Below are 8,743 nucleotides of genomic sequence, written 5' to 3'. Positions count from 1 at the left end.
AAAAAAAAAAAAAAAAAAAAGAAACAAAATGACAGGGACTACTCACCTGCTTCCCAGTGAAACTGGAGAAAGTTATTTTAAAAACAAAAATATTTAAAGATTTTGGCAAACAGAAACCTAATTTAAAAAAAAAAAACTATGAAAAGAGTGGAAATGATTATATTTACAAAAGAGCATGGCAAAGTTACAAACAAAGATGCTCTTAAAAACAGTGGAGCTGGGGATGTAGCTCAACAGCGTAAGTGCTTGCCTGGCAAGCCTGAGGCCATGAGTTCAATTCTTGGTACCAAAAAAATAATAATAAAAGTGTTTGCATCATATTAAAAAAAAAAAGAACAGTGGAAGTCGTAGAAAAAAGCAGCTGGAAGGAGATTCATAACTGGAGGCAGGACACAGCTGAAGAGAGCCCTCAAACTCTGACTATATAAACCAATTACCCACAAGGAGTCACAATTTAACTGGACTGGTTTATACAGGAATTTATGCCCTAGGGCATTGTTGAAAGTAACAATGGGCCCAACTGCTGGAGTTTAATTGCTGGGTGTGATCAGGGAAAAAAGCAGAGGGAACCCAGCTGGTTCTCCTCATCAATATACTTACAGAGCTGCCCCAAACCACACCTTCTTAAGTAGCAACACCAAAAACAATTGTAAAGAAATACTATAAATAAGCATACCAACAAATTAGACAATTTAGATGGAATGGACAAATTATTAGAAAGACCCAAACCAGCAAAAATGCTTACAGAATAATCAGAAAAAATTAATAAATGAAAAAAATTGAGTCAGTAATTTTAAAACTACCCAAGAAGAAAGCCCAAGCCAAGTGTCTTCATTATATACAGCTAAATTAGTTAGAAGTATTATAGGCAGGGAGACAGGGCTAAGCCCTCAAAGGAATCGGTGCAGAAGATACCTCATGACTGGGTGGAAGTGCATTTCTTAAAGGCCAGACCTCAGGACAAAGATGAAATGACTACACCTACATACTTCCCTTTGGGATAAACAGTGATGACTGAAATCCTAAATAGGAATCAATCACCTGGGGAGAGGGCAACAGGATGAGTCCCTAACCCACCCCTTCCAGGCAAGATTCTAGTTCCTTCCAGGCACACTTGCTGTGCAATTTGCTTCCCCGTTGGATCAATATTATCTAAGCGACTACACTTATGATCCTATTGATCATAGTTTTGTCCTGCCTTATACCAACCTCACAACTTTGCTCTATAAAGCTTCCCCTGAGAAGTGGGAAAGTCATGTAGCAAGAGCACATGGGACAGACAAGGAATTTCCTGGAAGGAAAAGTATACAATATATAGATGATACATAGCTAAGTTGGGTGGAAGTATTGTAAGCAGTCAGGCAGGGCTAGGCCTTTGAGAAGTCAATGAAGAAGACAACGGTGGCTGGAGGAGTATTTACTGAGGGGCAGGCTTCACGAAAAAGAACTACTCATCTATATACTTCCCCTAGGGATGAACCAGCAGTGATTGATGTTCTCTAGGCAAGCATCAGTCACCATGGGGAGGAGCCTCCTTGACTCACTCCTCCAGGAAAGTCCTTGTCTGTCCCATGTGCTCTTGCAACATGACTTGTTTCCCCTTTTGATCCCCATTTAATCAATATTACCCTAGTGACTACACTTGTTGTATACTTACTGGTTGATCATAGTTCTGTTCCACCTCACACCCATCCTATGATACGCCACTGGCTCAATATTACCTAAGTGACTATACTTATAATCTTATTGATTGATTATAGTTCTGTCCCACCTTAAGCCCACCTCACCTCATGGTTCTGCTCAATAAATACCCTTGAGAAGCAGGGTTGACGGACAACCCCCCTTCCAGGGACCCTTCTGTCCCTCTCAGACAGAAGCTTTCTTTCTCTCAATAAATTCTTCCTACTCTTAATCTCCATTGTTCCTAGAATTCATTCCTCAATTTTAGAGAACAGGAGAACTCAGCCTTTCAGACATCTAGCAGGTTAGACAGAGAGAGTGCTTCCCCACCATGCATAGACCCTGGATTTGATCCCCCAGCACCATAAAAGGTAAAAATAAAAAAATAAGAATAGAAATGGGCCAGTATCTGATACGAACATGGGTATGGAAATCCTTGACAAAACAGAAGCATATGTAAAAGGATCATACATCATGATCAAATGCTATCTGAAAAATGCAGTTAAACAGTCAAAACTCATCACATTAATAGAATATAAAAGAAAGACATGATCCTTAAATATTTAAAAAGATTTGAAAAATCTAAAACCCTTTCATGACTTAACAAAAGCCACACACACACACACACACAAAAACCCTCAACAAACCTCACTAAGGGAATCCACAACAAAACCCCCAATTAACATTACACTTAATGACAAAAGTCTAGATTTTTTTCCCTTTAAGATCAGAAATAAGACTAGGATATCTATTCTTGCTCCTTCTATTATGATTATACTGGAAGAAAAAAAAAAAAAAAAAAGAAATAACGTATTTGGGCTGGGGATATAGCTCAGTGGCATAAGCACCTGCCTAGCAAGTACAAGGTTGTGAGTTCTATACCCGGTACTGCAAAAAAAAAAAAAAAAAAAAAAGATTATACTGGAAGTTCTAGACAGGGCAATCAGGTAAGAAAAAGAAATAAATGGCAGCCATGTTGGAAAGAAAGTAAGACTGTATTTGCAGATGACATGATTTTGTTTATAGAAAATTCTAAAGAATCCACTTGAAAACTATCAGAACTAATATATGAGTTCAGTAAGGATCAGTAACAGCTTATATTCCTATAAGATCAATACACAAAGAATAAACTGAATTTCTACATACTTGCAATGAACATTCCAAAAAATGTAAAAATTCTATTCACAGTAGTATCTCCCTAAAATGAAATACATTTACCAATGAACGTATAACCCATATTCTAGAAACTATGAAACACTGTTGAGAGAAACTAAGTAAGCTCTAAATAAATGGAACACATCCTATATGCCTGGAACAGAATTTCTGACATTAAAATGGTAATACTGCCCAAACCGATTCACAAGTTCAACCCAATCCTCTCAGATTCTCAGCTGTCTTCTTTGTAGAAACTGATAAGGTATTTTTAAATTTCAAATAGAAATGCAAGGGAACTGGAATAGCCACTACAGTCCTGAAGGAAAAATAAGAGGGTTCATATATCCTGATTTCAAAATTTATTACAAAATGATAGTAATCAAGATGCTGTGACACTGGCATAAAGTCTAACATAAAGATCTACTGGAGGGCCGGGAATATAGCTCAGCAGAACATGCCTGCCGGGCAAACACAAGGTCTTGAATTAAATTGGGGGTGGGGGGGGCGCTATTGGAATAAAATTTAAGAGTCCAGAAGTAAATTAATACACCTATAGTCAACTCATTTCTACAATGCTATCAAGTCCATTAAATGGGGGAAAGAGTAGTCAAATGGTGTGGGACAACTAGCCACATACAAAAGCATAAAGTTGGACCCCTACCTCAAACCATATGTAAAACATCATGTACCTAAAATTAAGAGTTAATACTGTAAAACTCTTGGATGAAAACACAGAAATCTTTGCGACCTTGGATTTAGCAACAGATTCTTAGATATGCCACCAAAAGCATAAACAATAAAAAGAGAAATACATAAAATGGACCTCTTCAAAATTTAAAACTTTTATTTTTCAAAATATACCATCATCAAAGTGAAAAGACAGCTCACAGAATAGGAAAAAATACTTGCAATTCATATCTCTAATACGGATGTTATATCTATAATGCACACGTAGATAACATTATATCTATCTATATATAGATATAATGTTATATATAGATATAATGTTATATATAGATAGATATAATGTTATATCTATAATACACATTTTCTATATATAGATTCTATATATAGAAAATGTGTATTATGTGTGGTGGTGTGCACATATTTCTATATATAGATTCTATATATATATAGAATTCTATATATAGAATTCTATATAATACACATTATCTATATATAGATATAATGTTATATATAGATATAATGTTATATATAGATAGATATAATGTTATATCTATAATACACATTTTCTCCTTCCCTCCCCACCTTTTTTTTTTTTTTTTGAGACAGGACTTTGCTATGCTGTCCACACTAGTTTAGAACTCCTGAACTTCTGGGCTCATGCAATCCTGCCTCAGTCTCCTACAGATTCAGACAACCAATGAAAGGACAACCTTATTTACAAAAAGGCAAAAAAACCTAAAATCTAAACATATACTTCTTCCAAAAAAACATACAAATGGACAATAAGCACATTTTACTCAACACACAGTGGGATATCTATTTCACACACCAACTAGGAATAAATACATCAGACAGGAGAATGAGCAAGTGTAAAGACAGTTCTTTGGGTGATCTCAGACTAACATAGCTCTCATCCCTCCATTTCCCTGCTTGCAGTTATCAAAAACATGACTGTAGAATGTGTTGAAAATGCAACCCTGAAAGAGGGAAGAGCTACCTGAAACTGCCCAGCCTAAACTGCATAGTGAGACCCTGTTTCGAAAAGATAAAAAAAAAAAGTATGAACAGACCACACAGGCAAGAAGATGTATGGAAGATATGTACCTGAAATGATGTTCAACAACATTTGCCATTAGGGAAATGCAAGTTTAAAACCACAATAAGATGACACTACACTAGAATGTCTAAAACTTGAAACTAAGCATACCAAATGTTGACAAGGAAGCAAAGTAATCAGAACTCTCAGGTGGTGTGCACATCAACATAAAGCGGCACAACCAATTTGGAAAAATAAGTAAGTTTTTCTTTCTAAATAATCACATACCTACCACACAACACAATCTAATTATTTCACTCGTAATTTTTCCCCTTAAAGAAACAAGAATACATTCACACAAAGACTTGCACACAGATGTTCACAGGTTTTTTTTTAACAGCACAAAAGTTGAAACAATCCAAATGTTCATCTATCAAGAAAATAAACAAAATACAGTATATCCACAACACAGAATACTATTCAAAAATAAACTACTGTTGCCGGGGATATAGCTCAGTGGCACAAGCGCCTGCCTGCCAAGCGCAAGGTCCTGAGTTCGATTCCCAGTACCAAAAAACAAACAAACAAACAAAAAAAACTACTGATAGCCATAACAACATGAATGTATTGTAGGCAACTAAGTTAGATAGAAATATTATAGACAGACAGGCCCTCGAAAGAGCCAGTGCAGAAGTCAAAATGCCTTGCAACTGTGGGGGAGACAGGCACCTCTGCTGTGGGCTAGATTTCAAGACAAATGATGAAACAAAAGCATCCACATAATTCCCTAAGGATAAGCATCAGGGATTGATATTCTAAATAGGCATCTATCACCTGGAGAAAGCCAGGAAGAGTCACTAACTCAGCCCACTAGAGGAAAAGTTCCTGTTCTGTATTCATGCCTGTTTGGGGCATGAAAACATGGCATGCCTCCCCATTTGATCCTGATTTAATCAATTTTACCTGAGCAATTATAGTCTTATTGACTGACCACAGTTTTCACTCACCTCATGCCCATCTTGTGATTTCCATTTTTCCCACCTTGGACCTGTCTCACATCATGGATTTGCTCTATAAAAATCCCTAGAAAAGGCAGGATCCTTGACAACCCATTCGGGACCCTTTCTGTCTCTCTCTCAGACAGAAGCTTTCTTTCCCTCAATAAATATATTCTGCTCTTAACTTCCATTGTTCCTAAAATTCGTTCTTTGATTTTAGAGAACACAAACTTGTACCAGACATCTAGCAGGCTTGAGTTTCTTTCCACTATATCAAATGAATCTTCAAAATAATAATGCTACATGAAAGTAAGCCAGGTTAAAGAGTATATATTGTACAAAGCACTTAAGCAAAATTCTAGACAATGAAAATTTACCATTAGGGTCAGAAAACAAAGAGTAAGCAGCTGATAAAAGAAAGAACAACTATAAAGTGGCAGAAGGAATATTTTATAGGTGATGCTTGCCTTTATTGGATTCATGACCCATTGTATTAAATTACATACCTTAAACATACATTATATCACATGTACCTCAGTAAAGCTGCAAAAGAAGGAAGGAATCGGGAAGAGGAAAAGAGCTAGGTAATGAGAGAAAAAGAAAAAAGAAACAGGAAAAAAATCAATCTAGGACGACCAATATCCGAAGTTTGGGAAGCAAGAAGAGAGGTCAAGAAATAAATACTATTCTCTAAAAGTAAAGAATACACTAGAGTCCAGATTCAGTCAGCCAAGTAATGACCAAAATAAATTTAAATTTAAAAATGAAATCTAGGAGCCAGGGATATAGCTCAGTGGCACAAGCGCCAGCCTGGCAAGCACAAGGTTCTGAGTTCAATTCCCAGTACCAGGAAAAAAAAAATGAAATCTATAGCTAGGTACATAATCATGAAAATTTATATTCAAAAGGAGCCAGCTGTGGTGGCACACACCTGTAATCTCAGCACTTGGGAAGCTGAGGCAGGAGGATCCCTGTAAATTCAAGGCCAGCCTGGGCTAGAAACTGAGTTCAAGGCCCACCTGACCTGCACAGCAATACCCTGTCTTGAAGACCTCCTCGCCACCAACAAATAAATAAATAAAATAAAATAAAATACATCAAAAAGAAACCAGACATGGTAGCATGGGTTGTAATCCCAGCTATTCAGGAGATCACTTGAGCCCAGGAGTTCAAGGTCAGTCTGGGCTAAATAATGATGCTGACTCAAATAAATACATAAGCAAATAAACAAAATCCTTAAAAAAAAACTGAACAACACAAAAAGAATGAAAGTGAAAGCATTAAAAAATTAAGATCAAGGCTTTCTTGGTTTCCATCCTGGCCCTACCTTTTACTATTAGCTGAGAGATCTTAGGTGGGTTACTCAACCTATCTATTTGTTTTCTTATCTCTAATAACAAGTAATAATAGTCTCGTGGGAGGTAGGAGAATCTAACAAGTTAATATCTGTGAAGTGCTTAAAATATGCCTGGTACATGGTCAATGTTAAGTATTTGTTAAACAAAAAGCACATTAACGTTGAACTTATCATCAGCAATACTAGGTAATTAAAGAACAACGCTTTCAACGTTTTGAGGGAAAGTAACTTAGAGACCTGAACTCTGTGTCTAGCTGGTGATCTTTCATGTGTATGGAGATGATGTGTAATAGAGATATTTTGGGCCCTAAAACGACAGAAAACTCACCCCCTAAAGGCATTTCCTATGAAGTCAACCGAAAATAAAAACCAAAGAAAGATTTAGCCAAGAAAGATGATGATCCATTAAGTGATACCTTCCATTGAAAATCTCAGGGAGCAGCTTTCCAGCAAGCCTACACAATAACCAGGGGTGACTGCAACAGGAATAAGGAAGACTCCAAGGAGTGCCCAAAACGAAAGTGGACCTAACAGAATGCCTGATAAAAGTGGGTAGAGAGAAAGGGAAAGTGGAAAAAGAAAAAGCAGCATAAATACATAACACAGATCTGCACCATGGCAACTATCAATGGCACTATTTGATTTCTTAGCTTTTAGGAACAGACTGTACAGTATAACCAAAGCCCCAACAATTCTGGATGCTAACAATGGCAAAGTAGAACTGACAACAGTGAGGTGAAGGGTAAGGCCTGCAGAGGTAAAAAAAAGCTAACATCAGAGTAAAAAACGAGTGAGTCTAATGGCACCTCATAAAGATGGAGTTTTTAAAAAGTATCACTTGAAGTTACAGAATTAACCAATGGAAGAAATAAAAACGATAACTTACTGCCTTAGAATGAGGGGAGTGCTGAATAAGAGGCCAAATGCTCTCCTATTATAGAGAATTAAGAGCTAAAACTGATAAATCAAGTATAAGCATATCTAGAGATAGAACCAAAATAGTTAAAAGTGGCTGTCTCTGGAGAGAAGAAAAAGTTTGGGAAAGGGTGGACCGAGGAACTGTTGCTTTTTATTTGCTTAGCGCTATGATAACGTAAAATTTGATTTAAAAAAAAAAATTTGATTTTACAAACAAACAAGCATTGAGCTTAGCAACTTATTTTGTGAGAGAAACAAGATGTCACTCAAACAAGACTTTTGATTTCTCCTGGGTTAGCATCTAAGAAACTAAAAATCAAACTCTCTGCTGTCTAAGCAAAAGAAAACTTCACAGCAACAGGTAGATAACGACTTCAAAAACCGAGGAGAGGAGCGGACATGTGTGTCCCGAACTTTCCCATTCCAGAAATTCTAAGTAAGAGCTCACCATCGAACTCAGGATCATGGAAATGATACAACTCAAGAATGGCCAGAAGTCTTCCTATATTGTAACAAACTAACAAAAAATGTTTTTCAATGCATCTTGAAAATGTTAACAAACTGTCCAGCGGTCGGGACACAAAGAAGCGGGCACTCATCAGATCTATACCGGGTCGTAGTCCTTTCCAACCTGCTACTTTCTGATCAAAACTTGACAACAGCAACAAAAGGTCTGGCTCCAATAGTAAGCAACAAAAAAGCTCTCCGCCAGGTATTGTCTCGCAAGGGGAGTAAAGGCACATTCGGCACCCGCGCATCCCTAACTAGTCAGCACCGCAGACCGGGCCAGAGAGGCTTCCGGGACCTTTGAGCCCTCAGCGAGCCCCGCGGAGGTGCGCGGTCCCGGGCGGAGACAAAGCGTGGGCGGGGCCTGCGAGTACCGGGAAGCGCGGGACCGGAGGGCCTGGCCCT

General features: G+C 37.6%; 1 protein-coding gene across 1 annotated transcript in view; it reads right to left on the bottom strand.

The window, feature by feature from the left end:
• The window catches only part of Xrn2 (5'-3' exoribonuclease 2), a 68,315-nt gene that overhangs the window by 59,177 nt on the left and 395 nt on the right, over window positions 1-8,743 (bottom strand). The window lies entirely within an intron of this gene.

This window comes from Chinchilla lanigera, unplaced genomic scaffold (assembly GCF_000276665.1).
Source record: "Chinchilla lanigera isolate Chin_1 unplaced genomic scaffold, ChiLan1.0 scaffold00014, whole genome shotgun sequence".
NCBI classification, from domain to species: domain Eukaryota; kingdom Metazoa; phylum Chordata; class Mammalia; order Rodentia; family Chinchillidae; genus Chinchilla; species Chinchilla lanigera.
Note: the sequence above shows the minus strand (reverse complement) of the source record. Positions and strands in the feature narration are given on the sequence as shown.